This window comes from Rhinatrema bivittatum, chromosome 3, assembly GCF_901001135.1.
Source record: "Rhinatrema bivittatum chromosome 3, aRhiBiv1.1, whole genome shotgun sequence".
Taxonomy (NCBI): domain Eukaryota; kingdom Metazoa; phylum Chordata; class Amphibia; order Gymnophiona; family Rhinatrematidae; genus Rhinatrema; species Rhinatrema bivittatum.
In genome coordinates this window covers 324,606,643-324,626,554 of record NC_042617.1, presented here as the reverse complement: position 1 = coordinate 324,626,554, position 19,912 = coordinate 324,606,643, and positions in this window count along the sequence as shown.

Genomic DNA, 19,912 nt, shown 5'->3' with positions numbered 1-19,912 from the left:
TGAGCATGTAATAAAATGTGAATACACAATACATACATTTGATTTGAAAATTGCCTAGGGAGAAGGTACCCACAAATATCCATACTTACTTTTTTTTGCAAATATTTTCTGTGTAAAATGTAACACAAGTAGATATGAAAAAGCGATCCGTACACATTATTTTCCTCCCAACCGAAACACCCCAGGAATACTAACTCATAATGAAGCTAAAAGCACAACCCCTCTCCCCTACATACTTTTAGCAGAGTTAAGAGTAGACTATATTTAAAGACTTTTTTAAACCCATGTAACGCCTCCTTGACTGCTTACCTCGCGGGGACGTTCCTGGGTCCGGGACCAACCTGGTGGGAGCCCCCGTCAGGGCAGACTCTGTTGGTCTTCATGTTCTTGGCACCTGGTGCCATCACCTCCCTTCACCCCAGGAAAACAAAATGGGACTGTAAACAAGGCTGGCAATATGTACAAATATATACGGTTTATTAGACTATACAAGTATACATGACTACATGACTATGTATATTGCTAACAGGATGTCAAACAGTACACTTATCTACTTGTGATTAATAGTCTCAGGCCACACAACTATATATATTTCTACCAGGTAGCTAGAACATTTAATATTTGGCAATTTGGGGTTCTTGGCCCCCACAGTATACTACCATATAGAATAGAAGGGACCTCTTGAGTTCCCACTTAATCAAGTGTCATTATTATAATCCCCCTTTTTTTCCCAAGTCTCACCCATGTGAAAAGATGCAACTGAGCTGATGGCAGTGTTGGCCTCGGGAGTACGTTGTATCTGAACTGCTGCCATCTCCTTGGTGCCACTTCCGCTCCACTGATAGGTCTGTGCCGACACTGGGGTCCACACCCTTCTGGGGACCTGACTCCACCTCCTGGTCTGTTGCTGGGGTCCACACCCTCCTGGGGAACCTGTCTCCTGGAATGCTGCTGTGGTCTACTCCCTCCTGAGGAACCCAACTGTACCTCTGGACCTGTCGCTGGGGTCCCCTTCTTAATAGGGGGACTGCTCAATCTGCCGCTGGGATCTCCCTCCTCCTGGGGAACCACTCAATTGGCTGCTGGGGTCCAGACCCTCCCGAGGGACCGCTCCACCTACAGATCTGCTGTTGTCCTTCAATTCCCCTCCCTTGGTAGGAAGGCTTTTCCTGGCTTGGGTTTACAGCTCTACTAGGCACATGGCTTGTTTAGCATTCAGGCCCTCCACAGTCTCAGCTTTTAGTGATTTTAGTTTTACTAAGCTCATGGCCAGTCATCTGCTGTTATCCAACCTAGATAGGTCACCTTCTCTCAACCAAAATGCCAAGATTCGAGCAGGACCATGGGGAAAGAATGTGTGCACACCCTTCCATCATGCCTGACTTTTTTTCTTTTGTCAGAGAACTAGGTACCCAAGGGTCTGACTTCCCTTGTTAGTCAGGGTGAGAATCTGTTTGCTTCCTAGGACTGTTTTTCAATACATTTTTCTCAAATTCCTCTCTCATTCAGAATTCTTTAGTGTAGGACTCTCCCAGTTATAGTTCTGTATGATTTAAAGTGATATTTTACTGCAAGATACCAACAGTATTCCAGGGGGCTGTGACATGCAAATTCCCCTACCTGCGTCTCTGACTCATCTATTCAATGGTCATTTAGGCACTTTCAGAGTAAGGGGTCTGGAAACCTTTTCAATCTCATTCTGTGTTTCCTGGGCTGGCAGCTCATGATACATAGCTGCATTGTCCTCTGCTGCAGTTCACTTAAATGGTAGCATGCTCTTTACCCCTTTCTCCCTTGGGAGGGGGGGTTTCACCCAGGTACATGAATTTGAAATTTGCCTCTTATAAAGCCACAGATAAGGACTGGACCTAGCAATGATCCATGTGGCAACCTACTGGTCATTTTGCCTTCACCGGAATGCCCACCACTGACAGTCTCTGAATCCTGTTGGTCAATCAACTTCTCACCCACTACTTAGTTTTTCCTCCAGTTCCCAGATTGGTGAGCCTGCTCACCAGTCTTCAATGTCGAACAGCGTCAAAGGCTTTTCTGAAACTCAAACGGACCACATCAGCTCACCTTCCTGATGTACTACTCTTCACTTCAGAAACCAATACAGCATAGTTCTCTGCTTCAACGGCAGGGGAGAAGAAAAAACTGATACTACACACATCCAGCAGAGCTCTCTGCTTCAACGGCAGGGGAGAAGAAAAAAGGGTTCACACTCACAAAGCGGGGAGTAGCTGGCTTGTTACGGCGGTTACTACCCCAAACCAAATGTGCCTGATACTTCACTTTCGATGCATATCCAGCATGGCTCTCTGCTTCAACAGCATGGGAGAAGAATAAACTGATACTTCAAGCATATCCAGCATAGCTCCCTGCTTCAACGGCAGGGGAGAAGAAAAACAACCAATAAGGGCTGTATAACATAGTCTGAGTAAAACAAATAAGCATGGGTGTAGCTTGCTTATTGCGGCGGTTACTACCCCTACTACCCCTAACTAATCAAGCTAGATATTTCACTTGGATGCAGCTCCATCACTGCTTTCTACATTAATGGTGGGGGTGGAAGGGAAATAGAACCAAGAGCTAAGAGAAACAGATAAGTATGAGAGAAAAAAGTGTGTGAAGCTTGCTGGGCAGACTGGATGGGCCGTTTGGTCTTCTTCTGCCGTCATTTCTATGTTTCTATGTTTCTATTTGCCAGATTTTCCTCTTGTGAACCCATGTTGCCAAGGATCCTGCAATCCCACTGCCTTCAAGGTACTGCACTGTTCTACCCTGCAGAAGTGCTTCCATTAGTTTGCCCATTACTGATGGTAAACTAACAGGTTAGTAGAGTAACTCATTCACTGTAATGACATCCCCTAGCCCTCTGACTCCCCTCCCTGAGATCCCTTCACCATCTCCTCTCCAAGATCTCCCCCTCTACCTCTGTTCTCTAGCTCCCTTCTCTCTTCCCAGCACCAATTACTGAGCCCTTCCCCCCCCCCAAAGAATCAAATAAGTTAACTGAACATTCAAAAATGGAGAAACAATATTTTTAAAAAGCAAAAGTGCACATTTAATATGCAAATTTATGTCCCCAGCATAAATTGCCGCAGAATTTTCTAACTTTCGCTGTAGAATCTACTCTTGGGCTGCTGCAAGAAACTGTGGGTTCTGCCAAAGTATAAATGTCTAGAATGGCACACACAGGTAACTCTACTGGCACTTGCAAGCTACAATTCTCCACTGACGCCGATAACCATCCACCCATTAATGCTAGATGTTTGTGTCACCATCAAAGAAGTGAATTAAACTTCAGTTACAAGCCATGCCCTACTACCTTGAGTGATTTCAGAAAGACTCTGTTGCAGGAATTTCATGAGTCTCTCTCAAGGCCACTGAGTAGCTTTAAATTATTTGGTTTACTCCCACAGCCCAGGAGGCAAGTACATTTAAACATCCTAGATATGACACAGAGCCGTGGGCAGGTGAGACACAAGCACAAAACAGGGTTATGTGAGGGCTGCGTTACCTAGCAGAAAGGTAATTTCTGTAAATAAGCAACCGAGACTCCATGCATTGGGAAAATCTCATCAGAAGCAAGTAAATCAGGGCGTTACTACCGTACTAAAAACCTACCCCTTTGATATAGAGTTGAAAGAACAATTTACATTCCAAATTACATTACAAAAATACAAGTTCAAGGTGCCTCTGGCCCCATACCAGGTAAAAAAAAAAAAAAAAAGCAACACAAAGGGCCTGAAATTTCCATTGCAGGATTTCTGATCAATCAGACGAAGGGACCGAGGAGCCATGGCAACAACATGCATCTATATCTTAATTTCTCACAGGACAAGCAGGATGGTAGTCCTCACATATGGGTGACATCTCAGGATGGAGCCCAATCACGGAACACTTTTGTCAAAGTTTCTAGAACTTTGACTGGCACCTACTGGGCAAGCCCAGCATGGCACTAAACCTGCAGCCAGCAGGGGTCCCCCTTCAGTCTTCTTTTTTCTGTGCAGCAGTAGCCACGTGGGTTAAGGAGCTCCACAGAGATTCCTGACAGGAATTTTATTCACGGAATTACTAAAAACTTTCATACCCTATAGGGGTCCCCCTTTCCAAATTTTGTTTCCGCGGTACTCCGGTAAGTCTCTTACCCGTTTTCGGACGATTCCCGTCGAGTTTGGCCCTTGTGGCCTACTGGCTGTCAAGCGCACCGCGGCTCAATTTTTCAAAGGTCATGGCGTCGGGGTTACGTCGGTGCCCTGACTGTACTCGCACCATGTCCATAACAGACCCTCATAAAGTCTGTGTAATGTGCCTCGGGTGCGAGCATGATGTCCTGACTTACACCAAATTTATTTATTTAATTATTTAAAAGTTTTATATACCGTACAGTGGGGTAGAAGTCTATCCGTCTAGGCGGTTTACAAAAATAAAACATATATAATTAAAACAATACACTATACACAAAAACATACAAGAATTAAATACATTGCAATGTTTGTTGATGGGAATATAGTACATTATGTAGAAACATTATTGTAAGTTATATGCGCGCGTGAATAGGTACGTTTTTAGCAGTTTTTTTTATTCTCTACGATTTGACGACAAACGGATAATGTCTGGAAGGGAGTTCCATAAAGTAGGTCCGGCTACTGAGAAAGCACGTTTACGTGTTAAGGATAAACTAACTGATTTTATGGATGGAATTTCTAGAATGCACTTGAGAGAGTGGAGCTGTCTGGTAGGCTTGTAGATTCTTAGTAATGAACATAACCAGGTAGGGTTAACATTGTATAATAGATTATGTATTATAGACAGTATTTTGTAAGTTATACGGAATGAAATGGGAAGCCAGTGTAGATATTGTAAAGTAGGAGTGATATGATCTCTTCGTGATATATTACAGAACATTCGAGCAGTTGCGGTTTGTACCAGTTGTAGTGGATAAATCGTTGATTGTGTTAGGCCGAGATACAGAGAATTACAATAATCCAATGCAGATAGGATTAATGCTTGAGTAATTAAACGAAAATCATTTGGAAGTAGTAATGGTTTGAGTTTTTTTAACATGTGGATTTTGAAAAAAGATTTTTTCACTATTTCAGATATGTTGTTATCCATTGCAAGTCTGGAGTCGATGATTACTCCCAAGTTTTTTGCATATTGTTTTATTATAATGGGTTGATTCTCGAATATAAAAGTTGAAGGTGGTTGGTGAATTGAATCTGGAATGGTTGAGAGATAAAGTATCTCTGTTTTACTCGTGTTCAGTTTCAACCTGTTATGAGAAAGCCATATTTTTATTGTAGACAAGTATAGTTGAAGTAGAGAAAAGATCTTAGTCCAAGAGTCAGTGAACGGAACCGTAAACTGAATATCATCTGCATATATTTTGAAATTTAAATCTAAACCAGCAAGAAGATGGCAAAGAGGGAGCAGATACAGATTGCCTTAATGACACCAAAAGGTCGCAAAGCCAGAATGGAGAAAATGGAACTTCTCTTCCGTTCGCAAATTCCGATGCCGTCTATTGCATCAACGTCCTCTGAACTGGCACTGTCCACTTCGCGCCAGCATCGGGTACCGGCCAGTGACCATCCGGCGTCGACCACTTCCCGGCCATCGACTACCTCCCCCTCAGGATAGAGGGGATCGTAGAGAGAAATATCAGCATCAACACCGGAAGTTTCGGACCATCGATGAAGGAAAGTCATCGACTTCGCCATCATCCGAGCCGCCATTGAAGAAACCCCGCCCAGAAAAGGTATCGACCCTTTCTGGCACCGGGTCACCGAGGCAACCCTCACCCGGATGGGTATCGGGAGCCGCGACTCCGCCTTTAACGGTGGTCCCTCCGGCTATGTCTCTGCCTCATTCTCCCCTTCCGGAGCTGGGGCTTATTGCTCCAGGTCTCCGTGAAGAACTGGACCGGATGGTTCAGGAGGCCATCGATAAGGTGATGCACAGATTTCAAGTTCCCCCGGCGCCAAAACTGGGCCCGGTTGCGGAAACGACCACCGATCCCATTTCGGCAGCATTGGCACCGCTGCTTTCGCAGATGGAAGCGCTTATAGCTGCCTTTCCACCGATGGATCCTGGATCACCGATAGCTCCGGTGCCTTCTCCACTTACTCTTTCATTGGGAGGAGAAACACCGTTCTGTCTTCCTCCATCGGGAGTCCCGCCGATACCGATGCAGCCATCGGCGCCATCAATCCATCCATCGATGCCCTCGATGCCTGCACTGGTGCCTCCAGTACTTCCTTCAATGCCTTCAGAGCCTAGACCAAGACCTTCAGGAATACCATTGTCCAGTCCTTCTCAGGTTCCTAGAGGGACAGGTGCTGATCCCTATGACACATGGACTGACGATTCATCTCCAGACACCGATGATTTACCATTGCCACCTTCTCCTACTGAAAGCAGGAAGCGTTCTCCTCCAGAGGACTTGTCCTTCATAAATTTTGTGAAGGAAATGTCTGAGTTGGTTCCCTTCCAATTACAGACTGAACAAGATGTTAGGCACCAAATGATGGAGCTGTTACAATTCCTGGATGCTCCCAAGGAAATAACCTCCATCCCCATTCATCAGGTTCTTTTGGATCTTCTCAAAAAGAACTGGGAACACCCTGGTTCGGTAGCTCTAGTCTACCGAAAGGCAGATACCACTTACTTGGTCCAATCAGCCCCAGGGTTCCAGAAACCTCAGCTGGATCACCAATCTGTGGTTGTAGAATCTGCCCAAAAGAGGGCACAATACTAAAAACCCCACTCTTCCTTCCCCCCAGGTAAGGAGCAAAAATTCCTGGATGCCATTGGCTGCATGTCTTCCAGGGATCAATGCTCATCTCTCGGATCGCCTCTTACCAGCTGTATATGACTCAATATAACAGGGTCTTATTCAAGCAATACAGGACTTTGCAGAGCCCCTGCCTCAGAAATTCCAGGAACAGCTACAAACCCTGGTTCACAAGGGTTTTGAAGCAGGGAAGCATGAAATAAGGTCCTCTTACGATATCTTCGACACCGCTTCTAGGTTATCTGCAGCTGCTATTTCTGCAAGAAGATGGGCCTGGCTTAAATCTTCGGACTTGCACCCTGAAGTACAAGACAGATTGTCTGATCTGCCTTGCATAGGAGACAATCTGTTTGGTGAACAGATCCAGCGAACGGTGGCGGAATTCAAGGAGCATCATGAGACCCTTCGCCAACTCTATCTGATGCCTTCTGAGTATTCCTCCAAACAGTCATTCAGGAAGGACACTAAAAAGTCATTCTTCCGTCCAAAGCAGTCCTATCCACCACCGTCTTGAAGTCGTTCCACGAGACCTTTCCAGAAGGCCCAGTCTCGTCAACCTCGGAAACAAAAGCCGCAAGCAGCTCCACAGCCGGGCCCTACTTCCGGTTTTTGACTCCTGCATAGAGAGCAGCAGCCAGCTTCCACTGCCACAGATACCAGTAGGAGGTCGATTGTGCCATTTCAACAACATGTGGCATGCAATCACCTCAGACCAGTGGGTCCTTGCCATAATCTCTCAAGTCTATCACCTGAACTTTCTCTCCATCCCATCGGATTCCGCACCTCGGCTGACGTGGGGAACACCCGACCATTCATCACTCCTGGAACAGGAGGTCTCCCACTCTTTCAGTCCAGAGCAATAGAACCAGTGCCCTACTCCCAACAGGGCCTAGGATTCTATTCCCGGTACTTTCTAATCCCCAAAAAATCAGGAGGCGTTCGTCCAATTCTGGACCTACGTGCCCTCAACAAGTACCTCCAATGAGAGAAGTTCAAGATGGTAACCTTGGGTTCCCTCCTTCCTCTTCTGCAAAGAGGAGACTGGCTCTGCTCTCTAGACCTCTAGGACGCATACACGCACATTGCGATAACTCCATCTCATTGCAGATTTCTAAGGTTTCTGGTAGGCCCCAAGCACTATCAGTACCGAGTGCTACCATTCGGCCTGGCATCTGCACCACGAGTCTTCACCAAGTGCCTCGTAGTAGTAGCAGCCTTCCTCAGGTCTCAAGGTGTTCATGTCTACCCCTATCTCGACAATTGGTTGATCAGGGCTTCCACTCAGCAAGCTGCTCTGTCGTCCCTACATCTCACCTTACACACTCTGATCTTGCTAGGATTTCTCGTCAACTACACGAAATCCTGCTTAGTCCTATCTCAAACTTTGTCCTTCATAGGGGCAGACTTGGACACCTTTCAAGCAAAGGCATTTCTGCCTCGACAGTGAGCTCTCACTCTCATTTCTCTTGCACACCAGCTACAGTCTCAGCACCGCTTGACTGCACGCCACTTCCTCATCCTGCTGGGACACATGGCGTCCTCAGTACAGGTTACCCCAATGGCCCACTTGGCTATGAGAGTCATGCAGTGGACTTTAAGGTCACAATGGACTCAATCTGTCCAACCACTATCAACCATTGTCCACATCACCGACCTACTTCATCAGTTTCTAGCCTGGTGGAAAAATCAGATCAATCTCCTTCAAACCCTTCCAGGCTCCAGACCCTCAAATAATTCTCACCACCGATGCTTCCAACCTCGGCTGGGGAGCACATGTCACCAATTTGCAGACCCAAGGAGCTTGGTCTCCAGAGGAAGCCAAACACCAAATTAATTTCCTGGAGCTACGAGCAATCAGATATGCTCTCAGGGTATTTCGGGATTGCCTGTCCAACCAAGTCATCCTAATTCAGACAGACAACCAGGTGGCCATATGGTACATCAACAAACATGGAGGGACGGGCTCCTACCTACTGTGTCAGGAAGCGGCACAGATATGGGCAGAGGCCCTCTCCCACTCGATGTACCTCAGGGCCACCTACTTGCCGGGAGTGGACAATGTGTTGGCGGACAAGCTGAGTCGTGCCTTTCAACCACACAAGTGGTCCCTCGATCCCACAGTAGCAGACTCAATATTCCAACATTGAGGTTATCCCCACATAGACCTCTTTGCATCTCCTCAAAACCGCAAAGTAGAGAACTTTTGCTCTTTCACTCGCAGCCAACACTCACAGCCAAGAGATGCGTTCTCCCTCTCATGGGCAACCGGTCTCCTTTATGCATTCCCTCCACTTCCGCTTCTCTCAAAGACTCTCGTGAATCTACATCAGGAAAAGGGAACCATAATCCTGATGGCACCTCACTGGCCACGCCAAGTGTGGTTTCCGATCCTTCAGGACCTCTCCATTCGCAGGCACATTCCCTTGGGAAAGGACCTGCTTCTGATCTCTCAGAACGATGGGTGCCTAGGCACCCCAATCTTCAGGCCTTGTCCCTGACTGCCTGGATGTTGAAAGGTTAATTCTTCAGCCACTCAACCTTTCGGAGCCTGTTTCCCCGTGTCCTGATTGCTTCACAGAAGCCTTCCACAAAAAAATCTTATTTTTATAAATGGAACGGGTTTACGTCATGGTGTTCTGCTCAATCCCTTGATCCGTTTACCTGTTCCACCATGAAGTTTCTGGACTATCTCTGGCACTTGTCAGAATCAGGTCTTAAAACTTCTTCCATCAGAATGCATGTCAGTGTGGTAGCTGCCTTCCATAAAGTTGTCGGGGATGTTCCTATTTCAGTACAACCCCTTGTAACACGATTTCTGAAGGGCTTGCTCCACCTCAAGCCTTCACTGCGGCCTCTGGTCCCTTCTTGGGACCTCAATCTGATTTTGGGTCGACTCATGAAACCACCATTCGAGCCTCTCCAATCCTGTGATCTTCGTTATCTCACATGGAAAGTGATTTTTCTCCTGGCAATCATATCCGCTTGTAGTAGTGAATTACAGGCCCTAGTTACCTATCCGCCTTACACTAAACTTCTGCACAACCGGGCAGTACTCCGCACTCACCCTAAGTTCTTGCCTAAGGTAGTATCGGAATTTCACATTAATCAATCCATTATACTACCCACCTTCTTTCCCAGGCCCCATTCCAATTCAGGAGCACAGGCTCTGCATACCTTTGACTGTAAATTGGCTCTAGCGTTCTATCTAGACCGTACAGCTGCCCATAGGAATAGCACTCAATTGTTTGTCTCTTTCCATTCCATCAAACTGGGGCAGCCTGTGGGTAAGCAGACTCTCTCCTCCTGGTTAGCGGACTGCATATCCTTTTGCTATCAGCAAGCAGGCATTCCACTTCAAGACCGTGTTAAAGCACACTCTGTCAGGGCCATGGCAATTTCAGTAGCGCACCTTCATGCGGTGCTGCTTCCTGATATTTGTAGGGCTGCTACCTGGAGTTTCTCCATACCTTCACAGCCCACTATTATTTGGACAAGGCTGGAAGACAAGATTCCATCTTCGGCCAATCTGTCTTGCGCAACCTTTTTGCAACTTGACGTACCAACACCCTTCTGCCTGCCCGTTAGGGTTCAGGATGCCCTCTGCCAAATTCCACCCCAGTTGTTGTGCCTGTTGCACATCTTTGGGTACATTTGGTGCGTAGTCGGACATCCTCAGCTCAGTACTCACCCATATGTGAGGACTACCATCCTGCTTGTCCTGTGAGAAAGCAAATGTCGCTTACCTGTAACAGGTGTTCTCACAGGACAGCAGGATGTTAGTCCTCACGAAACCCGCCCACCATCCCTCGGTGTTGGGTTTGTTACATTTTATTATTTTATTTTTTGGCACTTCCTATAGTTATAAACAAGACTGAAGGGGGACCCCTGCTGGCTGCAGGTTTAGTGCCATGCTGGGCATGCCCAGTAGGTGCCAGTCAAAGTTCTAGAAACTTTGACAAAAGTGTTTCGTGATTGGGCTCCATCCTGTGATGTCACCCATATGTGAGGACTAACAACCTGCTGTCCTGTGAGAACACCTGTTACAGGTAAGCAACATTTGCTTTCCTTCTGCAGATTAACTCACATGTACCAATTGATGGATTTACCCAAGAATTTCAAGCCTTGAAATAGTATCAAATTATTTCACTCGTTATCAGGATTGTCACCCAAGCTAAACAGTGCCCCTGAGTCGTTGGTGGGAAGGAGTCCCTCTCTGACACTGCAGCAAGGCAGGATGTCCTTCTCCCTCCCCCCACTGTAGTGATGGCAGCAGCATGGCACCCCATCTTGCCTGACTTTTCCATCAGCCCTGCTTACAAATCCAGTTCACCCATTAGATTCCTGCAAGCCTTGTCCTGCACAAGAGTACACAACCACTGCCAGCTTCTCTCCCCAAGATTTACTGTCAACAAACGCTCTCAACTGACCCCCATCTGCTAACAGGGCTGCCAGTGTTAATCTCTCTCATGGCTTCTCGTCTTGATTAAATATATTTACTAGTAAATAATCTTAGACAGCAAGGCTAGACGCACCATTTCGCTACCTGCCAGAGACTATTCTGCACTCGATTGCTGACACCTCTGCTGCCAAAGTATTTTCAGAAGCCAATACGGGCCGATCGCTTGGGCGCTGGACTGTGCAATCATGTGATGTTTTCCAGGCTTCTAAGAGCTGGATTACAGACCACTGCCCTCATTTAATCAGGGTCTTTCACACATCCCCCTTCCCTTTTTCTCAGAACTGCTTCCCCCCCACCCCCCTCCCCCTTTTTCTTAGCATAGTTGTGGATTGTGGAAAAGACCGGCAGGAGAATAAAGGAAGCTACAAGAGAAGTTTCTGACCACGGTCCACCAAATTGTTGGAAGTGTTGAATTGCAGATGCAGGAACACAAAGCACTAATCGGGCAGCGCTAACCATCCAGAATTTTTTTTTTAAACTAGTTTCTTCTGTCTTTCCAAGTCTTGCCCCAAATGTGCTCACAGTGAACCTCCCGGAACAAAGATCTCAGTGCAGGGGGCCCACAGGAGGTTAGAATGATAGAGGAGCCCAAGGTAACACAAAAATAAGAAGGAATTAATTTGTATAGTACAAGCACACAGATGCAGGAAGATATTTCAGTACAAACTGCTCTGGGGTTGCAAAATGGTGAGGGGAAGCACCTTCTGCACAGCGCTTGCCTATTATGCTAATTACCTTTGTAAAGTGGCAAAAGGCAGGTTTTATTTTTACTTTTGGGAGCTGTTTTCAAAACGTTTCTGAGCTTGGGAGGGGGGGAATCTGCATGATCTTAACCACCTTGCTGTCTTCTCTCTCGCGGTGCCAGGATGCATACCAAGATGTGCCCCCTCGGTGACCTCGGAGCACCGGTTCCTCTCCAGTCTGAGCTGCCGGTGTTACTATGCTGTCAGGAGCTGGCTACCGGCCTTGCTCCAGGGAACTGGGAAAAGATTGACTGATCACTCACAAAACAGCCAATACAGCGCAGAACAGTTTCGCTAAAAGGTGTCTCATGGTAGAAATAAAATTCTCATGTGCTCTGCTGCGCAGCAGCTTCTCTCTCAGTCCCCACACTCATTTCCAGGGTACTTTTATTACTGCCCCTGCGAGAATTCAGCAGCAGCTTACTCAGGCTCACTTTCTTGTCAGATTACATTCAGCGGTATCCAATAGCTGTATTAACTGATTACACCTACAAAAGTCTTCGGCCACCCCTCTTTACCCCCCATCCCCATCCATTCTAGTCAGACCTCACCTGCACCTCTGGCTGCCTCTCCTCTCCCCCACCTCCAGCAGCCGCTAAAAGCCAATTCCTTCACACCTTGGCCCAGCTCCAGCAGCTGGTTCTCAGGTTCTCCCTTTATACCTTACCCACACATTCCAATCATCAATGCTGGGTACATACAAACAATCATATATCGACAATCAGACAAAAACACACAATAGTTTCACATCACCTCAAGGCACCAAGTTTCCCAAATTTCACACATATTCTCTCTCTATATATATACAGAATTAGCAGACTTTACACATTGATTCCAAGGTATAAAAACACGTTCATTCTCTTATTGTGTCTCAAAGCTTGGTCAAGAAAGAAGGAAGGCTTTTCGTTCCTTCCTAAACATCTGAGTGCACCCCACAGCTAGCAGTTCATCTGGAAGAGAGTTCCATAGTGGCCACCCCAAAGGTTCTGGTATGGGTTCTTTCTAACTGTACATGCTGTCACAACACTCGTTAAGGCTTTGTGGACAGGCAAAACCAAGTTAAACTTTAAATTCTATTCTCCATTAGACTGGGAGCCAGTGTAATGACTGCAAAACTAGGGAAATTTGATTTCTTAAAAATTTTACCAGGCATTAATAGCTGAGCACAGGTAAAAGAAGTACAGAAAAGCAGAAAAAAATGCTTTTTAAAAAATAAAAATAACTCGGCAGACTGCCGAGTTCCGAAGACCAACGCCGAGTTTACCGACGTCGGTCTTCAGAACCGGCAGCCGCGGCGGGGTCACTTTAGCAAGGAGGCGCTAAGGTTGCGCAAGCGACCCTAGCGCCTCCTTGCTAGCGCGACCCCCTAATTTGGATATTGCATGGTGCCCCCCTTGCGGGTGCCATGCGCATGTTAGGAAAGCGGGCGCTGAAAAGTCAGCGCCCGCTTTCCGCGATTTATATTGCATCGGCCCCCAAGTCAACAGAATGCGCATATGTGCATGAGCTCCCCAGTGCACTGTGACATCACTTTTACTCAACATCCCTTGCAACTATTAACACAAATAAATCAAGATGGTTATGGACAGGGAAAACAGGACCTGACTCCAGAAGCACTTGTGCTGGCCAGATACTAGCAAATCAGAAATATAAAAATTTAAATAAAGGACATATTCCAGATAAGCCACCAGCAAGGTGCTTTAACCTTGAAAAACACATTTCAACAGTGCTTCCCCTTCAATAGGTTAAACTGTTGGGCAGAGGTGATGGAGCAATTTTTATAGTTGGGTGGGTGCAAAAGAAACCCCTCTGACCCCTGCATATAACAGAAACCAGCTCTCCTGTATCAGTACTCCTAGCATCTTTTCTATTAGAAAGTCACCTAGTCCTGCAGGCCAACATGGACATTTTTGATTTGCAGACTGTCCAGCTGCTTTGCTATCTACACAGTGTGGTGACCTTTCAACGTTTGGGAAGCCTGCCTGCCCATTCTAAAGTTTGCATATGAATAAGCAGATCAGGTGCCTAAGCAGTCTGAAGTCTGGCCTCTGGAACATGAAAACTCAGAGCCAACAAAAAATTCAACGTTCAACATGCACAAATTTGGAATGACAGCCACCTTCCGTTTTTCCCCATAATCTGTTCTAGTATTTGCATTTTTTATCATAGAAAGTAAATTAGCCTGAAAGATTAAAAGGAAAGGGGTGAGGTAAGGTAGGACAGGATGAAGGTGGCAGTGATTCTACACTCGAATAGCAGAAGTCTTGGGAAGTGAGGCAACATTTCCAGAGATTAAATCAGGAGCTGACGGGTTAGCCACACAGTAACATAGTAAATGACAGCAAATAAAAGGCAAAAATGTGCCATCCAGTCTGCCCTTACTAAGGATACTAAGATGCTAAGGATAGTACTGCTGCTCCATACAGATTACCCCCCATGCAGAAATGTCTTAATTTCCAGCCTCTAGGAATCGTCAGTATGTATGTATCCCCTGCCTCTTTGAATTCCATTACAGCTCTTGTCTTCATCACTTCTTCTGGGAGGGCAGAGATGGGCTGTTTTCAGGGAGGGCACAAGTAGGGTGCCTGAGTTGGCCGTTCTGGTGGGTCGATTGGCCTTAGGATTGGCCTTAATCTAGTGTAGCTCCCTCCCTCGTGGGTTCCATTACCAATTGTTTGAACAGAGCCCCTTGCAGGGCATCCACTCTCTCTCTACTACTGTTAGATTCTGCAGAAGGGATTGTCCAGTCTACATCCAGCAGATTAAAATCTCCAACAATCACCACTTCTCCCTTCTTTCCCATCTTTTGGATGTCTTCAACCAGATCTCTGTCAAGCTCTTCCATTTTATTTGGAGTCCTGTAAACCACTCCAATAAAAAAAGATGCTCCATCATCTTTTTTTAGGTCGGCCCATAGAGCTTCTTCTTTGCCCCATCAAAAATTGTAGAAATAGGGGTATAATAGACCCAAGGGGTTCAGATCCGATCCCTAGCTCTGAAGAAGCAGCTCTTCCCGCGGGAAGGACAGGGGGTATAACAAAGCAAATTAGTGCCTAAACTGGCATCTTCTAGCAATGGGGATCAAGAGGCACCATGAGAATAAAAGGAAAGGATTTACCTCAAAGTATTAACATTGTCCCCGACATACATGAATACATTTCAGTCAAATTGCTTATTTTAGGCCAGGAAGCCATCTTAACTGGGACTCTTTACAAAGCATGGAAGGCAGACAGTGACGTTCATACCTAAATCAGAGCAGTCAATTTGGTGGTCTTTGCCAAATAATACACCAAAATGTGCCCACAAAAGGCTTGAATTGAGTCCTTTCCGCTTCCTACAACTTATATGAAAGCAAAAGGAATGCTGCATTCTAATGATTCAGTGTTATTTCCAAAGCATTCTCTAACTACAACACATGTTTTCGTGTGTCACAGGAAAAGCAAATTTGAGATACAAATTTGCTACATAAATATGACTCAACCCTAACCCAGGCCTAACCCTACTGTAACAGGGTTCCATCCCTAACTACCTACCTTAGGGCTTTGTTCCTCAATCCGGGAAGATCCTAATTTAAAGCACTGCCAGTCTGCACTGGAAGATGCTATGCCCCTCCTTTGACAGTGGACGTTGTTAAAATGGGGGCGTCATTAGCGGATGAGAAAATCTAGGGATGGAAGAACAATGAGGAGATATTACATGGGCAAGTAAGCTTTTTATTAGGAAAGTAAATAAAGGGAAGAGGAAAAAGAGGCCGCTCTGGTTTTCTAAAGAGCAGCTGGAAAGGTTACGGGAGAAAAAGCTATCTATCTATCTATCTATCTATTTATTTATTTAACAGTTTTATATACCGTTGTTCCAAAAGAAGATCACAACGGTTTACATTATCAGCATTCATATTCATGGACAACAATCTCATACTGTAGGTCAAAATTCACATTCTAGGTTAACACCACAGTAAATACATAATCTAGTTGATATAGATACATATTCTATGATATCGCAATAGCAACTATATAATTTAGTTCATATTCATATATTTTTAGGTCAACACAGTAGTACATACCAATTCTGATTCTGCTAACATTGCACTTTACTTCAATTATTACTTGTTGTTCTCTCCACTTCTTTTGTCATTGAAAATCATCATAATGGTATTTTACGTTAAATTGTATGCATTTCTAAAGAGCCACGTTTTCAGTTATCGCTTGAAACACTTTCTTTCCTTTATCTGATGTAAAGACTCCGGAAAAGAGTTCTACAACTTGGGGCTCACGTTGGAAAACATTTGGTCTCTTATTTGCGTTAGGTGTGTGTTCCAAGTAGAAGGCACTGTTAGAAGTCCTTTTATGTTTTTAGGGCTCTTTGTGGTGTGTATTGTTGAAGTGTCACTCCTAATAAACATGGGTTAATGTTGTTGATGATATTGAAAATCAGAGTTAATACTTTGTAGTGAATTCTGGATCATACAGGAAGCCAGTGCAATGCTATCAGTGAGGGGGTGATGTGTTTGAATTTCCTTGTTCCTAGTAAGAGTCTAGCTGAGGCATTTTGAAGTAGCTGTAGTGGTTTTAGTAGACCTGAGAGTAAGCCTAGTAGTAGGGAGTTGCAGTAGTCCGAATTTGAGAATATTAGTGTTTGTACAACAGTGCAGAAGTCCTGTGTTGTTAGCAGTGATTTTAGGAAATGTAATATTCTCAGCTTGGAGTATCCTGTTTTGATTAATTTGCTTATGTGCTTTTTCATAGTCAAGTTCTCATCGATCTGAATTCCAAGGTCTCATTCTTGTTCAGAAGATGTAATATTAATAAATTCTAGGTCTAGGGTTGGTGGTTTGATTATCGTGTTATCTCTCCTTACCCACACAATTTCTATTTTTTTTGGGTTAATTTCCGTTGAGAAAGTTTTTGTTGTTTGGCCTTCATGTGTGTTGACAGAGACGACGTAGTGTTTTCAACTGTTTTGTCAAAAGGGATGTAGAATTGTATGTCGTCATCATATAAGAAGAAGTTGATACTTAGGTTTGCTAGTAGGGCACATAAAGGGGCCGATTTTAAAAGGAGTGCACACGCGTCCATGTGTAGGCGGTTCCTGGCGCGCGCGCATGGATGCACTGATTTTATCAATCACACAACAAAACCCACTCACACCAACTGGTGTATTCTAGTCCACATCAATGTCAACAACCAAAAATAAACTGTGTACTAGTTAGAGAGCTAACATAACACCCAGAAACGCCAAACCGATTATAAACCAAATTTTTGTAAGACCCTCTATTCACGAGAGGACATGTTATGTGTTCAACTCGTTTCTCATAGGGGTCACTATTACTTTTAATTCAATTTTTTTCAAAAAAAATTTTTAAAAAGTTACTCAACCAAATTTTGATAATCTTTGATAAACTTATCCGCACTGAAAAGGTCCCAGGTAATCCTAGGGTTACCTGGGACCTTTTCAGTGCGGATAAGTATCCGCTGCATTTTGATTATCAAAATTTGGTTGAGTAACTTTTTAAAAAATTTTTTTGAAAAAAATTGAATTAAAAGTAATAGTGACCCCTATGAGAAACGAGTTGAACACATAACATGTCCTCTCGTGAATAGAGGGTCTTACAAAAATTTGGTTTATAATCGGTTTGGCATTTCTGGGTGTTATGTTAGCTCTCTAACTAGTACACAGTTTATTTTTGGTTGCACTGACTTTATAACATGCGTGTGCTGGCATGTTATAAAATCCGATGGCCACACGCACATGTGCGCCAGATTTTAAAATCCACACGTGCATGTGCAGGTGGACCGCGACTCACGCATGCAGGGGGGTAATTTTGCAATCTACGTGCGGCGATGTGATCAGGCCTTTGCCCAGTTCCCTCCCAGTCCGCTCCAATTAAGGAGAGAACTGGGAGGGAACTTTCCTTTAACCCTATAAACCCTTCCTCCCTTTTCTCCTCTCCACCCTGACCCTATACTAACTATAAGTATGTTTTTTTTTTTGTTTCATAACTTACCTGCTCCTTTGGAGCAGAACTAAATTTCGCGTGCTGGCCAGCCGCCAGTACGCACTTCCCTGCCCCCCGGCTCACCCCTTTTTTTTTAGGCCCAGCACTTCTGCGCATATCAGTGGTTACACGCATGATCGGGCTTTTTAGAAAATGCACAAAGTGCGCGCAGGGCCCAGCCACGTGTGTAACTGCCGCTTTTTACGCACGTGGCCTTTTTAAAATTGGCCCATAGGTAGCAAATAGATGTTGAATAGTGTGGTCCAGAGTGCTGTACCTTGGGGGACACCTGTATCGATTGGGAAGGTGTCAGAAATTTGATTACCCAGCTTGATTTGGAATGTCCTATCTTTAAAGAAGGAAGAGAACCATTTGTTAACATTTCCGTCTATTCCAATTTCTCTCAGCTGGTGGCGTAGCAGGGTATGGTCAACTGTGTCAATTGTTGCTGTTAGATCTATTAGTATCAGGATAAATGATTCGTTGTTGTCAAACCCTTGTAATACCAGGTCAGTTAAGGAAATGAGTAGGGTTTCTGTTGAGCGATTTTTTCTGAATCCAAATTGGTTTGGGTTTTAGGTTCTTGCCAGGTACTTGTGACTTGGATTGGAAACAGAATGCTGGTCTTGATGGACCCTTGACCTGACCCACTATGGCATATCTTATGTTCTTATGTTGTCTTGGTGGTTCTCTAACTGTGATAATACTGCCTTTTCTAGGACTTTAGCGATGAAAGACAGGTTGGATATTGATCGGTAATTGTCCCAATCATCGATTTTTCCAGTTTTATTTTTTAGGATTGGTTTAATCATGACTTGTTTTGCCTTATCAGGAACTAATCTCTCAGCTAGCGAGAGGTTTACTATGGTTGTCAATATCGGAGTTATTACGCTTTTTACTGTTTTCACGGTACTTGTGGAGATAAGGTCCAATGGGCAGGGGGCAGGCTTCATTTTTGTGATGATTTGGTTTATTTCAAATTTAGATATTGGGTTGAATGAGCTCCATTTTGCCTGTCCAAGATTTTCATTAGGCTTTTTTGTTGTTAAGCAGGTGGGAAATTGTGATTTTAGAGTATTGATTTTGTGTAATAGCGAGGTGGCATATTCGTTGCATGAGTTTTTAGAAAATGGGTAGTTGTTTGAAGAGGAGGAGGATGGGTCCTTGATTAGGTTTTTTACTGTTTCAAAGAGTAGCTTGGAGTTAAATATTACTCCATGAATCTGTTTTGTGTAGTATTCTTTTTTTGCTTTGTTGATTGGTAATTTGTTAAAAGGGATTTGTGTTTTTCTAGGGATTCCGAGGATTGGCATTTCTGCCATTGCTTTTCAGATTTTCTCAGGGTATGTTTAGTGTGTCTTAGCTCTTCATTATACCAACACTTCTTTTATTTAGTTGTGTTGTCTTCATTTTTGAACGTTTCTTTTCTGGATTGGGCATAGGGTATCTGCTATTTCACTGAAGATTTTATCCCAGGAGTCAAAAGATGAGGAGGCATTATCGTGCTCAAGCTCAGTTATTTTATTTTTTATTGTTTCTTCGAGTATTTCCAGTTCTGTCTTTTTTCTGTATGTGAAAGATTGATAATTATGTGAGTTTGTTTGCTGTGTGGTGAGGAAAGTTACTTCATCTTTTATTAGCTGGTAATCAGACCAGGGCAATATGTTGTGAGAAGAATTGATTACACATATATTGTGATTGGCAAAAATTAAGTCAAGGATGTATCCTGCCTTATGGGTGGGGTTGGTTACAAATTGTGACCAACCCATCACTTCCATAGTTTCTAGAAAGGTTTCACATGCTATAGATTTAGGTTTGCTGTCTATATGTAGGTTAAAGTCCCCTACGATTATCGTTGATTCAGGAGCTGGAAATGCTTTGGTGAAGGTTTCGATTAGAGGTGAGCAGTCTTT